Source organism: Jaculus jaculus, chromosome 9 (assembly GCF_020740685.1).
Source record: "Jaculus jaculus isolate mJacJac1 chromosome 9, mJacJac1.mat.Y.cur, whole genome shotgun sequence".
Taxonomy (NCBI): Eukaryota; Metazoa; Chordata; class Mammalia; order Rodentia; family Dipodidae; genus Jaculus; species Jaculus jaculus.
In genome coordinates this window covers 46012088-46032839 of record NC_059110.1, presented here as the reverse complement: position 1 = coordinate 46032839, position 20752 = coordinate 46012088, and the positions used below count along the sequence as shown (strand labels likewise).

At 38.5% G+C, this 20752-nt stretch overlaps 1 protein-coding gene across 5 annotated transcripts in view; it reads right to left on the bottom strand.

The window, feature by feature from the left end:
* The window catches only part of Tbc1d32 (TBC1 domain family member 32), a 241396-nt gene that overhangs the window by 198159 nt on the left and 22485 nt on the right, over window positions 1-20752 (bottom strand). The window lies entirely within an intron of this gene.

The window sequence follows — 20752 nt, the reverse complement described above, 5'->3', positions numbered from 1 at the left end:
AACCAGGTAACAGGAGAAGCAGCTATAATGCTGCCTGAACGTCTGGACACCTTTCTTGCTGTACACTTTCTTAGCAAGTGCCCATAGTTCTTTGGTGAATAAAATCCTGAAATAAAAGCCTACATCTGGAAATTTTGTACAGTACACCCACCATGTCTTTCTCCAGAGCTTTGCATGGCTTCCCGCTTACCACTCAGTTCAAAAGTCCGGAGAGGGCTGGGGAGATGGCTTAGTGGTTGAGGCGTTTGCCTGTGAGCCAAAGGAACCAGGTTTGATACCCCAGGACCACATTAGCCAGATGCACAAGGTGGTTCAAGTGTTTGGAGATTATTTGCAGTGGCCGGACGTCCTGGCATGCCCATATTCTCTCTCTCTCTCTTTCTCTATCTTCCTCTCTCTCCCCCTCTCCTCTCAAATAAATATCAAAAAAAAAAAAACCCTCAGATGATTTCTCTCCACGCTGATGACCTTCCTTAGTGATACTTTATAGAACAGAGATTGGGTTACAGGCCTTTCTCCTGGCTACCCACAGCACTGTAAAGTGAAATGGAATATTTGCCCTCATATGTCTCCATTACCTGAAACACTATCCCAGTATAAGGTAGACCCCCACTGTTTTGTGCAACATAAAAACGACTCCAAAGCCAGGCTTCCTGCTGTGCTGTGTCATCTTTGTCTAAGAACAGAGAGTACACCACCATAAAACAACAAATGTGTTCAAAACAATTTGAGATTTCACATCATACAATGTAAATTGTCTTTAAAAGTCTTGAAGAGGTTAAAGTTTTACTCTTTTAGAAAAGTCCAAACATGTTATTTTTTTAATAAAAAAAGCAATATAAAACAAAGCTCTAATTTGGAATTTTCAATGTACTGCAATGAAAACACTAAACGTTGTTAAGGGTGAATATGGGGTTGATACAAGTATACATGGAAGCAGCTATCTTATCTAGTAGAAAAGTACATAAACTTAGATAACGCAGAAGAGAGATTTTACATAGAACACACAAAAACACATACCTTTTGATATACATAGATATATGTAATGTATGTATAAAAACTATATATCTATAAAGACTCATTCTACTGGTTGATAAGTTTTTCTCTTCCTTTAAATATTTTTCAACTAGTCTCTTCTGTCTCTCTCTCTCTCTCTCTCTCTCTCTTGCCCTCACTCGCTTGCTCGCAAAGCTAACTTTCTGGTCCTACCATTTGCACCAAATGATTTTGCAGATCATTATCTATATATAGCTAATTGTCTTATCAGCAAACTCATTAAGCACAATATAAGTTCTAAGCAGACAGAATTCTTTCTCCTCAGTTATGACATTCACTCCCAGCATCACTATAAGAACTCATTGAGCTAAGGAAGTGACTCTCACTTTGCCATCATTAAAATTTCAGTTTCCATCGTTTTAAGTAACTTTAATGAGAAAATTGAAAACAAATGATTTCTACCTACCAACTACCTATTCAAGAACAGGTAATCCAAAAATATAATCAATCAATTTCTACTCTAATCCATTTAACCATTCCCATTCAGAAAAATTTCTCCTATAACTCTTTGATACTGTCAGTTTAAGAGCTTCCCTTTACCTTACAACTCTATTATCTCCTTACTATCTTAATCTCCTTAAATAAATAATGCATAAATGACCAATCCATTGTCGTCCCTCAATGCTAACATATTTGCCTTTCTTCCCAGTTCACAAAGCATATTAGAAAAGCATACAGTCTTGGGCTGGAAGTGAAGCTCAGCAGTACTGCACTTTCTTAGCATGTGCAAGACCCTGGGCTCAAACCTCTAGCAAAGAAAAAAACATACCTAAGAGCTGGGCATGGTGATGCGATCCTTTAATCCCAGCACTGGGGAGGCAAAAGTATGAGGATCACTATGAGTTCAAGGTCACCCTGAGAGTATACAGTAAATTCCAGGTCAGCCTGGACTGGAGTGAGACCCAACCTCCAAAAAAAAAAAAAAAAAAAAACTGAAAGTATAAAAAGAAAAAAGGCAAAACTTATCCTCAATTTTCTACCCTATAAAATTTATTTTGTCTTTCTTCTTTTGGTGTGCTTTTAGTATATGTGGGGGGTATGCATGTGAAGTCCAGCGGATGATGTCAGGGCCTTCCATCTCTGTTTTGCCCTATTTCCCTGAGACAGAGTTTCTCACTGAAGCTGAAAGCTCATGGATCTTCTAGTTAGGATGGCTGAGCAGGGAGTCCCAGCAATTCTCCTGTCTCTGCCCCTCCACACTGGGAATACAGGCATGTACAACTCTAACAGGCTTTTTTGTGGGTACTCGGGAGTGAAAGCAGTCCTCATGATTGCACTTGCATAGCCAGCACTCTTACCTCTGAGCATTCTCGCCATGTCTTCTAACACATAATCAAAACTTCTCTTTCAAAATGATTTTTAATCAAAATGATTTTTAATATTTATTTTTATTTATTTGAGAGAGAGAGAGGCAGATAGAGAATGGGCATGCCAGAGCCTCCAACCACTAAAAGTGAATTCCAGATGCATGAACCACCCTGTGCACCTGGCATCATGTGGGTAATTGAACCTGCATCCTTTGCTTTTGCAGACAAACATCTCAACCACTAAGCCATTTTTCCAGCCCTCAAATGTTTGAAGTAAAAATTTTTATTACACTAAAAGTCAGAATGAGTCTAGTACCTGACTTAAAGCTGACCTATGGGGTTCTCTTTTCAGCACTACTGTTTATTAGTAGACAGATATAAACTGCCATTGCAATTAACTACAATATATTTAGCTATAGCATGCAATGTCAAACCGAATATAAATGTGTTAAATTTTCAACAGGTCCAAAAACTTCATACATCGCAAATTCCCAAGAAAGTATGCAACATCTCTGGCTTGACGGGTAAAGTAACAAATAGATGTGTTGGTGGTAACAGATGTGATGGCAATAATATAGGTAGAAATTTCCTAAATGAATTTTAAAATCATATTTACATGTGCTATAGTATAAACTGAAAAAATAAAGGTGGAGAGATGGCCCAGCAGTTAAATGTTTGCTTGCAAAGCCTGGGTTTTATTCCCCATTACTCTTGAAAAGCAGATGTACAAAACAGTGTATGTATCCAGAGGTTGTCTGTAGCAGTAGGAAGCCCATTCTCATATTCTCTCTCTCTTCCTCTCACTCTCTCACTCATTCTCTCTCTCATGAATAAATGCTTAATAAATAAATAAACTGAACAAATAATTTCTGAGCATACTTAAAGACCACAAAGTAAAGAACTGATAAATAATCTAAACTACTGGTGTGAGGATCAAACATGTTTGGCCTTCTTCTATGAGCAATAAGGATCTGAAGTAAAGACTTTCCCATTTAAAGAAAATTAAAGTTCATTTCTGTCATATACAGGTTAAACACTACAGACAGACACCTTTTGGCCTTTTTTCATACCAAACATTTTCCTTTTCTTTCTTTTGTATTTTTTTTTTCAAAGAAGGGTCTTACTCTAGCTCAGGCTGACCTGGAAATCACTATATAGTCTCAGGGTGGTCTTGAACTCACAGTGATCCACCTATCTCTACCTCCCAAGTGCTTGGATTAAAGGTGTGTGCACCACATCTGGCATCCAAGCAATTTTTTTTGTTTGTTTTTGTTTTTCGAGGTAGGGTCTCAACTCCAGTTCAGGCTGACCTGGAATTCACTCTGTAGTCTCAGGGTGGCCTCTAACTCACAGCGATCCTTTAACGTCTGCCTCCCAAGTGCTGGGATTAAAGGTGTGCATCACCACACCTAGCTTCCAAGCAATTTGTTATTACAATATATTCTGACAATATTCATATTATCTAAGGAGTTTACTACTAATTAAAAATTCACAGAGATAAGAGGATCACTGTGAGTTTGGGACCAGCCTGGGACTACAGAGTGAGTTCCTGGTCAGCCTAGGCTAGAATGAGAACCTACCTCAAAAAAATAAATAAATAAATAAAATAAACTCAAATTATTTCTTAAATGAGTTTACTCCAGGAATCATTCCTAATGTTAAAAATGTTTACTTTGTAAAGTATCCTGGCCTTTGAACATACAACCAGCTGGGAAGAAGAGTCAACACTTAAAGGCACTTACTTCGAAAGCCTGCCAGATAGAGTTCAATTGCCTAATAACCACATAAAAACAGATGTACAATCTTTCTCTCTCTCTCTCAAATAAATAAATAAGTAAAACACAACCAATAAAAGCAAAAGAAGTCTGACGACTATCCAAACAATAAGATACTGTTGCCAGACTTGAAACAAGATGTCTACTATTATTTGGTAGACAGAGGCAGAGTTAGGACCAAGAGTTAGGAGGCCAGACTTGTCTATAAATTGAGGCCATACCTCAAAAATCAACTAAGAAAATACACTTTGGTGGCTAAGACACACTTAAGAAAATGTTCAACATCCATAACCATTAGGTAAATGCAAATTTTAAAAACTATGAGACTCCACCTTACCCCAGTAAGAAGAGCAAACATTAAAAAATCAAATAAAAACAAATGTTAGTGAGGATGTGGAGAAATAGGAACACTGCTATGGAAATCAATACGGAGGCTCCTGAAAAGGATGAATATAGAGTTGTTAACAGACCCTCTTATTCCCTTACTGGGCATTTACCCTAAAAGCTCCATTTCAGTTCAGAGATATTTGCTCAACCATGTTTGTAGCTGCTCAATTCAAAATACTAAAAACTGGAATCAACCCAAGTGCCCATCATTAGAAGAATGGATAACCAAGATGTAGTATCTCTACATAATGGAATTCTACTTAGCAGTAAGAATGACACATTGAAATTTGTAGAAAAATGGTCGAAATTAGAGCAGATCATTCTAAGTGAACTCACACAATCATGGACAATCTTCACATGATCTCACTTATCTATAGTTCCTAACCTAGATCAGCCTGAGTTGCTGACATACCTGAATGGCATCTCAGAGACTTAGGCAATAGGGAGGGCAGGGCTTGGGGGAAGGGCAAGGACAGGGGAGACATAAAACTGAACCCAAACTGAACTGGCACCACAGAATCCTATATCCTGGAAGTCAGACTAAAAGGTCACGAAGACCTTAGGAGGAGCACCTCAATCGAAAGGCCCTGGAGGGGTTGAGATGAAGCCTAACCTTAAATTTTTCCTGTTTCTCTTTCTTCTCTGTCTTTTCTTTTCCCTTGGGGATGGCTTAGAAAATTCCCTGTACCAGGATGTGGTCTACAGCCACAATGAGCTGTTGATCAGAGAGACCGACTAGATCTCCCAAAATGAACAAGACAAACTTCTGTTAGAGCACTTGATTACCCACCAGAGGTTAATGGTAACACCCTACTGCCAAAGACACCATAAACTGTCATCACAGACCATAGAGAGACCTGGTTGTAATCCAGCGGAGAGACAGTCCCCCAATTAGCCTGTCTCGTGGTAGAAAGCATTTCATGAGCTTCCAGGGAAAAGTGGCTAACATCTGTCCAAGCAACTCAAAGTCTAAGCAACTTAGAAGCAAACAACCTGACATGACACTCACACAAGTGCAATAGTGGCACACTGCCACGGGAAGTAACCAACTGCTCTTAGATTGGCTAACAGATCCACTCACTGGAAAGTAAACCATATCTGGAACTGGGAAGCAAGTCAGAATCATATCCAGATAATGACTGCTTTCCATTGTCAAGCTCCCACTAACCTTAGACTATAAGAGGGTCTACACCCTTTTAATTCTCTCTAAATTAGTAATGGTTATCCCATTTATCTGGTGCTGACTTCCTTCTCTGTTGGAGAATCTGCTTCTCTTTTGCACATAGGAGTCCCAGCTGAAATCACAGAGGAATTGGGGAAATAAGAGAGAAATCTGCTTCCTCAGTGAATCTGATATCAGCACAAGGGGGATAGAGAAAGATACTGAGGACACTTAAAACCCACCAAACCAGAGATCCAAAATCTCCTGAGTACCCATCACTGAAGTAGACTTAAATGCTCCCAGCATGGCTCAGGGAATTTTGCAGAAGAGGGGGCAGAAAGATTGTTAGAGCCACAAGCTGGGACATTTTGCACAGAGTCATTCCCTCTCCCCTTCCCCATAATGCATGACCCCCAATCCACATTGGGTTGACCTGCATTCCCAACAAGAAGGGCCTCTTCAGAAAAGAGGCAGGGAGGAAGGATAGGATGGTACCAACATGTGTTGTTTAAAAACAAAATATGTCAGTATCTAATTTACACACACACACACACACACACACACACACACAGACTTTGGTAAATAAAATGAAAAAAAATGTAAACATCAAACCTGTCTCTGGCTTTAATATGTGTATATGGTCAATGATTTACTTTCCAACTTTAAATCATAGCAACAATAAAAATTGCAAGACTATCTGTCGCAGTCAGGTTCACATTGCTAGTAAAATCACCCAATCAAGAGCAGCTTGTGGGAAAAAAAGAGGTTCATTTTGGCTTACAGGCTCAAGGAGGAAGCTCCATGATGGCAGGGAAAACAATGGCATGAGCAGAGGGTGGACATCACCCCCTGGACAACATCAGGTAGACAATAGCAATAGGAGAGTGTGCCAAACACTGGCTTGGGGAAACTGGCTATAACACCCATAAACCCGCCCCCAACAATACACTGCCTTTAGGTGTTAATTCAAAATCTCCATCAACTGGGAACCTAGCATTCAAAATACCTAAGTTTATGGGGGACACCTAAATCAAACCACCACACAATGCTGATGGTGTATTATTCAAAATACTTTACATACATTAAATCCTGAAATTCACAGAGTAGCCCCACAGGATGGGCTTACTATTACCACAAGAAAGCCGACCTACAGAAAAGGCCAATGAAAGTGAGGTTCAAGTACCAAGGGCAGTGCCACAGATTAATTCAGACTGCTCCATTCACGATTTGGAATGAAGCCAGTTCACATAAATGGGGCTTTGTTTTCAAATTTTAGTACAAATAAAACTTTATAAATTATGCACCATCTTCAACTTAACTTTTAATGCAGAACAAAGTATACAATTTCATAACCAAAACCTAAGTGTTTTTTAAAAAAATTAATTCTAAATTCCTTCTAAAGTTAATACATGTTTTAATTATGTTTGACAAAAAAAAATAAGATTATTTAAACATGTATTGAAAAGTAGTAACAAAATCTGTTAATACATTAAGGTATGAAGAAGCACTTAAATATTCATAATAAAAGAATGTTAACACTGTTAATCAAAGAAGTTAGTTACAATATGAGGGAACAAACAGTGATGCAGCAAATGAAATTGAATAAAGAAATCAACCCCTTGGGCTGGAGAGATGGCTTAGCGGTTAAGCGCTTGCCTGTGAAGCCTAAGGTCCCCGGTTCCAGGCTCGATTCCCCAGGACCCATGTTAGCCAGATGCACAAGGGGGTGCACGCATCTGGAGTTCGTTTGCAGTGGCTGGAAGCCCTGGCGCACATGCGCATGCACATGCACACGCTCACGGGCGCTCTCTCTCTCCCTCTCTCTTTCCCGCCCTCTCTCCCTCCCTCCCTCCTTCTCTCTGTCACTCTCAAACAAATAAATAAAAATAAACAAACAAAACATTTAAAAAAAAAAGAAAGAAAGAAATCAACCCCAGATGATACTCTAAAACACATTTTCTATTGCACAAGGCTTTTATAGGGAAACAGTATGACACTGAATCTCTTCCCTATCTACTTAGCTGTATTCTATTTGTATGTTATCTGGTTAGTACAGCCAAAGACACGAACACCCCAGAACAAACAGCTTCCTGTTTGCATTTGTACTTTCTTATCACTGATTTATTGCTAATAAATTTTCTGTTTGTGCCCCCAAAATCATGTAACCTTAGAAACCAGTAACCAACTGTGGTAATTTGATTCAGGTGTCCCCATAAACTTATGTGTTCAGAATGATAGGTCCTCAGCTGGTGGCAATTTGGGAATGGAAACCTCCTAGAGGCAATGTATTGTTAGGGGGATATAAATGAGAAATTATTCACATAAACAATTTCAGCACATAAGATGCTAAGGTAGGATTATGGATTCAAGGCTATACAGCAAGTTCAAGGTCACACTGGGCTACATGACAACACGTTTAACACTAGAAGAAGGAAAGGAAGGAGGAGGCAGAGAAGGAGGAGGAAGAACAAAGGAGAACGGATGAGAGGGAGAAGCAGCCACTCCTGATATAGCACTGCCACCAGGCAGGATAGCACAGCCTGTAATAGCAGCACTTTGTTGGCAGAAGCCAAAGGACTGCAGCAATGTGAGGGTGACCCAGTTTCAAGAGGCTGATTCCAGACCAGTTATAGCTACACAATGAGACTCTATCACAACATGAGGAAAAGAAAGAATGGAAAAAAAGAAGTACCTTTATGTCCAGGTGACATAAACCTATATTTAAAAAAGATTTAAAGACTCTACCAGAAGATTATTGAACATGTTAAGCATTTTTAGCAAACTAACATGATACAAAATCAATACTTATTATATTTACCAATAACAAAACTGTCCAGACAGAAATCAGAGAAAAAAATTGCATGCACAAAAACTTGAAAAAATACTAAAATATGGGGCTGGAGAGGTATATCAGTGGTTAACGGTACTGTGTGCAACATCTGATGGCTTGGGTTTGATTCCCTAGTATCAACCTAAACCCAGATGTACACAAAGTGGTACATGCATATGGAGCTTTTTTTTTTTTTACAGTATCAAAAGGTCTTAGCATATCCATATTCATTCATATTCATTCAACGATTGATTGATTCATTCATTCATTCTCTCTCCTCTCTCATAAATAAAAAAAAATATTTAAAATACCTAGCAATAAACTGAAAGAAGGTAATGAAAGACATATACAGTGAAAACTCTAAGGCACTGAAGATAGAAACTAGAAAGGTCACTAAAAGATGAAAAGAACTTCCATGCTCATAGAATGGCAGAATTAATGTTATGAAGCTGCATATATTTACAAGAGTGATCTACAAAGTCAACACAGTCCTCATCAAAATTCCAATGGAATTCTTCAGAGAACTAGGAAAAAAAACTATAATTCACAAGAAATAAAAAGATGCTGAGTAGTCGAAGCAATCCTAAGAAGAAAGAGCAATGCTGGAGGTAACACAGTAGCTGATTGCAAGTAATACTACCATGCCATCGTAACAAAAACTATATAGCACTGTCACAAAAACAGACATGCACATCAATAGAAGAGAGTACAGTACCCAGAAACAAAACCACACAGTTACAGCTCCCTAATTTGCAACAAAGGTGTCAAAAACATACACTGGAAAAAAGGTGACTTCTTTAACAAATGATGCTTGGAAAATTAGATATCTACATGTACAAAAATGAAACTAGATTCATATCTGTCACCCAATACAAAATCAAAATGGATTAAAGATCCTGATATAAGACCTGACTTTCTCAAACTTCAACAGAAAACATTTTAAGACTTTCTGTATGGAATCACAAAGAAACTTATCCTAAGAACTGACACACAGGATTACATATTTAAAAAAAAAGAAGAGGACTTCTGGTTAAAATAGCGGCTTAAGCCGGGCGTGGTGGCGCACGCCTTTAATCCCAGCACTCGGGAGGCAGAGGTAGGAGGATCACCGTGAGTTCAAGGCCACCCTGAGACTACAGAGTAAATTCCAGGTTAGCCTGGACCAGAGTGAGACCCTACCTCGAAAAATCAAAAAAAAAAAAAGATAGCGGCTTACGTACCACACCAAAGCAGCCTAGGGGGGGCAAAGACCGAAAAAAAACACAGGAATATATACACTTTTACTAAAAAGTGAGGGGTATAAGAAATCGAAACATCAGTGGAGAAGTAGAAGAGATCCAGAGCCACACAGGCCAGCTAAAGCAGCCCCAGCATGTCCGCCGACCACGGTGACAGCAGAGCACTGGAAAGCCGCTAGCCTCGGCTCCAGCTACAGGAAAAGCCAGGTGAGGGGAGCTTCCACTCACACCGGAGCTCTCCGCAACTCAAGAAACGTGAAGGTAGAGTGGCGGTGAGCAACAGAGGAGCAGATCACAAAGTAGAAGGTCACGTGGAACAGTGAGAGAACCAGAGCAGCTGCGGCTCCCTCCGCTGCCCCAACACCAGTGCCCAGCTCCAGCGAACATAGCAGTGGTCCCGGGACCCAGCCACGCCAACTTGAGCGAACAGCAGGACCCAAGCAGGAGCAGGGTCCCACAGCAACATTAGCTGCTCTGGCACCAGCAGCAGCAGATCCAGTAGCACCAGCAGTGGCAGATCAAGCAGCAGCAGCTTCAGAGGCAGCAGTCGAAGATCCAGCAGAAGCAGTGGAGGATCCTGCAGTGGCAGCTAAAGCAGCAGCAGCAGCGGCAGCAGCAGTGGTGAACCCAGCAGAGGCAACAGACCCAGCAGTGGCAGCTTTAGCAGCAACGGTGACAGAAACAGCAGTGACAACTTCAGAAGCAGCAATGGCAGATCCAGCAGCAGGGATGCTGTTCTCCAGGGCCACAGTTGCCAGGCTCGGTTTGTCCCACAGGAAAATACAGTGCCCGGCTCCAGAAATCAGAATAGCAGCCTGATGACCCAGCCAGCAACTTGACTGAGACCAAAATCATCCAAAAAGTTAACTGGGATTGATTGCACCAGGGAAGGGTCTCACTTGGACATAAACTGACTTGGATCCCTCAACAGACCAGAAATCTATAACCTCCTTGTTGCTAGAGGATCTGGTTGTTATAAAAACTACTCTGGCATAAATATTTGGTGCTGTTTTTTATTGAATGTGTACAGTGTTTAGTTAAATTTTAGAATCTACCTGTATTTTATTCCACTCACCTACTTGAATACTCCCATAGCAGGGAAACTCAACCCCTAGGAACACCTTTGTAGATACTCTGAGAGCTTTAAGAGCCACACCTAACACCTTAAGCTCCTATCATGAAGATATGCAACATCAAATCAATGATACAGCTAAGAATACCAGGCTAGTTAGAAAATCCGAGCATTAACTTAATCCAAGATGCAAAAATATATACATTGTAACACAAGAAACACTAAAAATCAAGACAATATAAATCCACCTAACAGTATTAATGCATCAAAAATGACCTCCAGTGAGAATGAGTTAGAGGAAATGCCTAAGAAAGACTTCAAAATAATGATTGTAAATATGTTCAAAGAAGTCAGCGAAAAAATCAAAGGAGTCATAGAGAAACTCAAAGAGGAAATCAAAGGAATCAAAGAAGATGCAGGACACAGATTTCATGAAATAAAGAAGGCAATACAAGACATAAATAAGGAAATAGAAATAATAAAGAAAAACCAGCTAGAATTACTAGCAATGAAGAAACAGTTAATGAAATAAAATACTCTGTAAAAAATCTCACCAGTAGAATGGATGAAGGAGAGGACAGAATATCTAAGCTAGAAGACCAGGTGGCACATCTAATACAGTCCAACAAAGAGAAAGACAAACTTATAGAAAAGTATAAGTAGGAATTTCAAGATATTCAGGACACTATGAAAAGATCAAATATAAGAATTCAGGGCATAGGAGAAGGAGAAGAATTCCACTCCAAAGGCATAACAGGCATCTTCAACACAATCATAGAAGAAAATTTCCCCCAAATTGGGAAAGAGGTGCCAATGCAGATACAGGAAGACTTTAGAAACCCAGCCAGAATAAACCTGGAAAGAACCTCTCCTCGTCATATTATAAACAAACTACCAAACACACATACCAAGAAAAAATATTGAAAGCAGTTAGAGAGAAAAATCAAGTTACCTACAAAAGCAGGCTGATCAGGATTACAGCAGATTATTCAACACAAACTTTAAAAGCCAGAAGGGTTTGGAGTGATATATTCCAAGTTCTGAAAGACAACTGTCAACCAAGGTTATTTTATCCTGCAAAGTTTTCCATTCAAATAGACGGAGATATAACGACACTCCATAACAAAAGCAGGTTAAAGGAGTATTTGAAGACAAAACCAGCTCTACAGAAAATATTTGATAGAATCCTCCATGCTGAAGAAAAGGAAAAGCACACATATAAGGAAGCTGGAAAAATCATACAATACTCAAATACCAGTTAATACAAGAAAGCAAAGGTAGAACCAGAACCACACACAAAAAAAAAAAAAGGCAAACACACCTTTCAATAATATCTATTAATAACAACGGCCTCAATGCCCCAACCAAAAGACATAGGTTTGCAGACTGGATTAAAAAGCAGGATCCTACAATTTGTTGTCTCCAAAAAACTCACCTTTCTACAAACAATAGACATTATCTTAGGGTGAAAGGTTGGAAAGTGGTGTTTCAAGCAAATGGGCCTAAAGCAGGGTTTGCTATCTTAATATCTGACAAGGTAGACTTCAGTCCAACATTGGTCAAGAAAGATAAGGAAGGTCACATTATATTGATTAAGGCACACTCCAACAGGAGGACATTACAATCCTAAACATATATGCACCTAACATGGGGGCTCCCAAAATCATGAAACAAACATTATTAGAACAAAGGTCACAGATAACACCAAACACAGTGGTGGTGGGTGACTTTAACACCCCACTCTCATCAATTGACAGGTCATCCCAGGAAAAAACAAACAGAGAGGCATCTGGTCTAAATGAGGTCATAGAAGGAATGGACCTAACAGAGATATACAGGACATTTCATCCAAATGCTTCAGAATACACATTCTTTTCAGCAGCAGATGGAACATTCTCTAAAATAGACTATCTATTAGGACACAAAGCAAATCTTAACAAATTCAGGAATATTGAAATAATTCCTTGCAACAAAAAAAAATGACCACAATTGATTAAACTACAAATCAGTAGCAAGAAAGGGTAAAAAGCATACACAAAATCATGGAAATTAAACAATAAACTACTAAATGATGAATGGGTCAATGAAGAAATCAAGAAGCAAATCGAAAACTTTAAAATATTTTTTGTGCATTTTTTATTTATTTATTTGAGAGTGACAGAGAGAAACACAGATAGAGGGAGAGAGAGAAAATGGGAGCACCAGGGCTTCCAGCCACTGCAAACGAACTCCAGACGCGTGTGCCCCCTTGTGCATCTGGCTAACGTGGGACCTGGGGAACCAAGCCTCGAACCGGGGTCCTTAGGCTTCACAGGCAAGTGCTTAACCGCTAAGCCATCTCTCCAGCCCCAAAAACATTATAGAGTCAAACGATAATGAGAATACAACATGCCCAAATCTCTGGGACACAATGAAGGCAGTCGTAGAGGTAAATTTATATCCTGAAGTGCCTATATTAAGAAATTAGAAAGGGCGCAAGTAAAAGACCTAATGCTTCACCTTAAAGCCTTGGAAAAAGAACAAGGCAAACCAAAAATCAGTAGACAGGAAGAAATAATAAAGATTAGGGAAGAAATTAATGAAATAGAAACAAAAAGAAATAATCCAATGAATTAATGAAACAAACAGTTGGTTCTTTGAAAGGACAAACAAGATTGATAAACACTTAGCAAATCTGACCAAAAGAAAGAGAGAAGAGAAACAAATTAATAAAATCAGAGATGAAAAACGTAACATCACAATGGATTCCAGAGAAATTCAAAAAATCATAGGGACATACTATAAAAGCATATACTCCACAAATATGAAAATCTGAAAGAAATGGATGATTTCCTTGATTTATATGACCTACCTAAATTAAATCAGGATGAGATTAATCACTTAAATAGACCTATAACAAACATGGAGATCCGAACAGTTATCAATAATCTCCCAACTAAAAAAAGCCCAGGCCCAGATGGATTCACTGCTGAATTTTACCAGACCTTTCAAGAAGAGTTAACACCATTGCTTCTTAAGCTTCTCCAGGAAATAGAAAAGGAAGGAATTCAACCAAACTCCTTCTATAATGCCAGCATCACCCTGATACCAAAATGAGGCAAAGATAGGACAAAAAAAGACAATTACAGACCAATCTCCCTCATGAACATAGATGCAAAAATTCTCAACAAAATATTGGCAAACAGAATACAAAAATATATCAGAAAGATCATTCACCCTGACCAAGTAGGCTTTATCCCAGAGATGCAGGGATGGCTCAATATATGCAAATCTATAAATTTAATACACTATATAAATGGGTTGAAGGACAAACATCACATGATCATCTCATTAGATGCAGAGAAAGCATTAGACAAAATCCAACATCCCTTCATGAAAAAAGTCCTACAGACACTGGGAATAGAAGGAACATATCTCAATATAATAAAAGCTGTTTATGACAAGCCTACAGCCAACATATTACTAAATGAGGCAAAACTGGAAACTTTTCCACTAAAATCAGGAACAACACAAGGGTATCCACTGTCCTCACTTTTATAGAATATAATATTGGAAGTCTTAGCCATAGCAGTAAGGCAAGAGACACACATAAAACGGATACAAATTGGCAAGGAAGAGATCAAGTTATCATTATTTGCAGATGACATGATTCTATACATAAAGGACCCTAAAGACTCTACTAGCAAGCTGTTAGAGCTGATCAAAACCTACAGCCATGTAGCAGGATAAAAAATAAATACACAGAAATCAGTAGCCTTCATATATGCTAACAACAAACACACAGAGAATGAAATTAGAGAAACACTGCCATTCACAATTGCATCCAAAAAATAAAGTACTTTGGAATAAACCTAACCAAGGAAGTAAAGAATCTCTACAATGAGAACTTTAAAACACTCAAGCGAGAATTTGCAGAAGACACTACAAAATGGAGAAACATCCCTTGTTCCTGGATGGGAAGAATCAATATTGTGAAAATGGCAATCTTACCAAAAGCAATCTACACATTTAATGCAGTCCCTATCAAAATTCCAAAAGCATTCTTCATGAAAATAGACAGTACAATCCAAAAATTCATTTGAAATCACAAAAACCTCGAATACCTAAAGTAATACTGAGCAACAAAAATAAGGCTGGTGGGCTGGAGAGATGGCTTAGCGGTTAAGCGCTTGCCTGTGAAGCCTAAGGACCCCGGTTCGAGGCTCAGTTCCCCAGGTCCCACGTTAGCCAGATGCACAACGGGGCGCACGTGTCTGGAGTTCGTTTGCAGAGGCTGGAAGCCCTGGCGCGCCCATTCTCTCTCTCTCCTTCTATCTGTCTTCTCTCTGTGTCTGTCGCTCTCAAATAAATAAATTTAAAAAAATTAAAAAAAAAATAAGGCTGGTGGTATCACCATACCTGATTTTAACCTATACTACAGAGCCATAGTAACAAATACAGTGTGGTACTGGCACAAAAACAGACATGTAGATCAGTGGAACAGAATAGAGGACCCAGATGTAAGTCCAGGTAGCTATAGCCACCTGATATCCGATAAAAATGCCAAAAATACTCATTGGAGAAAAGACAGCCTCTTCAGTAAATGATGTTGGGAAAACTGGATATATATCTGTAGAAGTATGAAAACAGATTCTTCTCTCTCTCCTTGCACAAGAATTAAGTCCAAATGGATTAAAGACCTTAACATCAGAACTGAAACTCTGAAACTGCTAGAGGAAAAAGTAGGGGAAACCCTTCAACATATGGGTCTGGGCAAAAACTTTCTGAATATAACCCCAATTGCTCAGGCAATAAAACCACCGTTTAATCACTGGGACCTCATGAAATTACAAAGATTTTGCACTGCAAAGGACACAGTGAAAAAAGCAAAGAGGCAAACTACAGAATGGGAAAAAAATCTTCACCAGCTATATATCTGATAGAGGATTAATATCTAGGATATACAAAGAACTTGAAAAGTTAAATAATAAGGAATTAAACAAGCCAATCAAAAAATAGCCTATGCAGCTAAATAGAGCATTCCTAAAGGAAGAAATATGAATGGCATATAAGCATCTAAAAAAAATGTTCTACGTCACTAGTCTCAGGGAAATGCAGATTAAAACCACATTGAGATTCCATCTCACTCCTGTCAGATTGGCCACTATCATGAAAACAAATGATCATAAATGTTGGTGGGGATGTGGAAAAAGAGGAACCCTTCTACACTGCTGTTGGTAATGCAATCTGGTCCAGCCATTGTGGAAATCAGTGTGGAGGTTCCTAAAGCAGCTAAAGATTGATCTACCGTATGACCCATATATCTGAAGGAATCATCTCATTTCCTTAGAAGTATGTGCTCAACCACATTTATGGCGGCTCAATTTATAATAGCTGGGAAATGGAACCAGCCTAGATGTCCCTCAACTGATAATGGATAATGGATAATGAACATGTGGTACATTTATACAATGGAGTTCTACTCAGCAGTAAAGAAAAATGAAGTTACAAAATTTTCAGAAAAATGGATGGATCTGGAAAGAATTATACTAAGTGAGGTAACCCAGGCCCAGAAAGCCAAGCGCCACATGTTCTCCCTCATATGTGGCTCCTAGCTACAGATGATTGGGCTTCTGCGTGAGAAGGAAAATACTTAGTAGCAGAGGCCAGTAAGTTAAAAAGGAAATATAAAGGGAAGAGAAAGGAAGGCAGGTGGGTACTTAGTAGGTTGTTATTGTATATATGTAAGTACAATGATTGAGATGGGTAGGTAATATGATGGAGAATGGAATTTCAAAGGGGAAAGTGGGGGTGTGGTTATTACCATGGGATATTTTTTATAACCATGGAAAATGTTAATAAAAATTAAATAAATATTAAAATAAATAAATAGACAGATAGATAAAAGAAAAGAAAAAAAAACTTCAGCTCAGAATAATGGTTTGTTTGTATAGGTACATGATTTTTGCTAGGAGAAATAATCAGTAGAATGAAGAAACAGCTACAGAATGGATAAAAATCTTTGCCAAGTATACATCAGACTGGTGATTAGTACCTGGAATATATAAAGAACTATAAAAAATAAATAAGAAAACCACTTAATAATGGGCTAATGTACAGAAGAGAAAGATCTCAAAAGAATAAATACAAATAGCCAATACATATTTGAAAAGGCAATCAAAAACCTTAGCCATCAAAAAAAATGCAAATTAAAACAGCTTTAAAATTCCATCCTACTGGGTCTGATTTGTATGGGAGATGGATGACTTTAGATTGATGGAAAGCCCATGGTCTGTAGGCATACAATGCACCATTGACACTAAGTACTTACTCAAGAGCTACTTTTTCATTTTTCAAGTCACAGGAGCAAAGACCATCACTTCATCAGGCTATGCTTGTCATTATTTAGCATTCCCACATGCACTTCCTGACATATTGCACAATGTATGGACTAGATGAGGTAGCTTGCACTGGGGTTTTTGTGCTAATCACAAAACACAAGGTAGAAAGATATTTCAGCTGACCACTGTGGTGAATAAAGATCAAGTGAGTTTAAATACAGAGAAACTTAATATTTGCGCTCAAATGCTCAGTTTTAGAACAAATGTCTGATGCCTTTTCAAAGACTTTTTCCAATTCTGAACATACTAGTTAAGCCTAGCTTTGGTCAGTTACAGAAAAGGTATCTCTTTTTACAAATGAAAGGAGTACTCAAATAGCTCCTAGAGCTGACCCACTCTGAACAAGTTATCCAAAGTTCCAGTTCAAAAAGTTCAGAGGCAGGACATGGTAGCACAAGCCTTTGATCCCAGCACTCAGAGGCAGAGGTAGGAGGATTGCCATGAGTTTGAGGCCACCCTGAGACTACAGAGTGATTTCCAGGTCAGCCTGAGCTAGAGTGAGAAGCCTACCTCATAAAAGCAAAAAAAAAAAAAAAAAAAAAAAAGGGGGGGGAGGGAATGGGAGTGGAGGGGGCCAGGGGGAGGGGGAGGGGAGGAAGGGGAAGGGAGGGGATGGGAGGGGAGGGAAAGGGAAGGGAGGGGAGGGATGGAAGAAAGAAAGAAAATCAGAACTCGAATTGAAATTGTAACTCAAAAAAAGAGATGATATGATGCAAAATTACACAAAAGAAAACAAAAATCAAATAGAAATTCTAAAAACTCTCTAGAACCACTCACTAACAGAGTTACTAATGTGGAAGACAGAACCTCTGACCTGGAAGACAAGACAGAAGAAATTGATGGGGAGGCCAAGAACATTGCAAAATTCAAAAAATCAAGCGAACAGAATATGAGGGAATTATGGGATATCCTAAAGGAACCAAACATCCAGATACCAGAAGGAGAGGAAATCCAGGCCACAGGCATAGAGAATATATTCAACAAAATTATCAAAGAAAATTCTACGACTCTAACAAAGACATATCCACATACAAGAAGCTCACAGAACATGAAACACACAGGACCAAAGAAGAAACTCTCCAAGATACATCATAGTCAAAACTCTTAACAACGAAAAAAGACAGTGTTAAAAGCAACAATTGAGAAACAACTCACAACATGCAAAGGCGATCCCATCAGAATTGCATGAAATTTCTCAGTGGAAATCTTGAAAGCCAGAAAGGCCTAGATAGGAACACTTCAAAGTCTAAAAGGCTATGTGGTTTCCAACCCAAGCTACTCTACCCAGCAAAAGTAACCCTCATAATAGATGGTAAAACAAAAATGTTCCATGAAAAAAGCCAACTCTATGATTATATGAACACAAAGCCAAACCTACAGAGAATACTTGAGGAAATATTCCACACATAACAAACCACCAATCTCAAGAGCCAACAATAAGATCACAATAGCCAAATAGACCAGGCTCAAGATAGAACAAAAACTACCTCATTATGGCAGGGATTAATTCAAACCTTACAATAATAATCTTAAATATTAATGGTCTTAACTAACCCATCAAAAGACACAGGTTGGGGCTGGAGAGATGGCTTTGCAGTTAAGCGCTTGCCTGTGAAGCCTAAGGACCCCAGTTCAAGGCTCAGTTCCCCAGGGTCCACGTTAGCCAGATGCACAAGGGGGCACATGCGTCTGAAGTTCGTTTGCAGTGGCTGGAGTCCCTGGCGTGCCCATTCTCTCTCTCACTCTCTCTCTCTCTCTGCCTCTTTCTCTGTCTGTCACCTTCAAATAAATAAATAAATAAACATAAAACAAAAAATTTAAAAAAAAAGACACAGGTTATCAGGATGGATCAAAAACCTAGACCCTTCCATCTTCTGTCTTCAAGAAACCTACCTCACTATTAAAAATAGATACCTCCTCAGGGTGAATGGTTGGATAATGATATTCCAAGCAAATGGAAATAAAAAACAAGTGGGTATTGCTATATTAATATCTAATAAAATAGACTTCAAACAAAAAGTAATCAAAAAGGACAAAGAAGGCCACTTCTTACTCATCAAGGGAATGATCCAACATGAGCACATCAAAATCATAAATATATACATTCGCCAAACACAGGTGCACCACAGTTAATAAAACAAAATCTATTCAACAATAAAAGAGAACTAAACACCAACACCATCGTAGTCAGAGGCTTCTATACTCAATCAATATCATCAATAGACATGTCATCCAAGCAGGAAATCAACAGGGAAATAACACAGCTCAACAACATCATAGATCAACTACACCTAAAGGATATCTACAGAACTGTGCACCCCAACTCTACAGAATACACACACTTCTCAGCAGTCCATGGAACCTTCTCCAAAATTGACCATATATTAGTCCATAAAGCATGCCTTCACAAAGTCAGGAAAATTGAAGTAACTCCCTGCCTCATGTGAGCTCATAATGTTTTAAAGGTAGAAATTAACAAGAAGAGACACATCAAGAACTCCAACAGCTCCCATAAACTAAACAATACACTTTTAAATAAGGAATGGGTCATGGAAGAAATCAAAAAAGAAATTGTAAAATTCCTAGAACTGAATAATAATTAAACATAACCTAACAAAACTTATGAAACACAATTAAGGCAATCCTAAGGGGAAAATTAATAACCCTAAATGCCTTTATTACAAATACAGAGAGGTTCCAAATTAACAACCTGACTGTCTACCTACAGCCCCTAGAAATACAAGAAAAATCTAACCCAAAGAGCTCCAGATGGAAAGAAATAATCAAGATTACAGAAGAAATTAATAGACTGGAAACTAAGACAACAACTTTAAAATATTGATGAAAAAAAGGGCTGGTTCTTTGAATCAATAAACAAGATTAACAATCTACTGGCCAATTTGATCAAGAAAAAAAAGAGAGAGAGAGAGGCCTCAAATTAACAAAATCAAAATGAAAAAGGAGAGATCACAAAAACATCAATGAAATTGGAAGAATCATTAGGGCATACTTCCCAAAGTACTCCACAAAATTGAATAATATGGAAGAAATGGATGAATTCCTAGACACATACCACCTTGCCAAAACTAATCTCAGAGGAGAATAATCTCCTAAGCAAATCTATCACATCCATGGAGAACAAAAAGAAAAGTCCAGGACCAGATGTCTTCTCAGCTGAATTCTATCATAACTAAAACCAATTTTTCTCAAACTGTTTTACATATTAGGAGACCAGGGAATCCTCCCCGACTGCTTTTATGAAGCTAGCATCAGCCTAATACCAAAATCAGACAGAGATATAATAAGGAAAGAAAACTACAGGCTTATATCCCTAATGAATTTACATGCAAAGATCCTGGACAAAATCCTTGCAGACAGAATTCAATAACACATCAAAAGCATTATCCACCTTTGATCAAGTAGGCTTCATTCTAGGGATGCAGGAATGATTTAAGATAAGAAAATCAGCTAACATAATAAACCATATAAATAAACTTAACCATAAGAACCACAAGATCACCTAAATTAATGCAGAGAAGACCTCT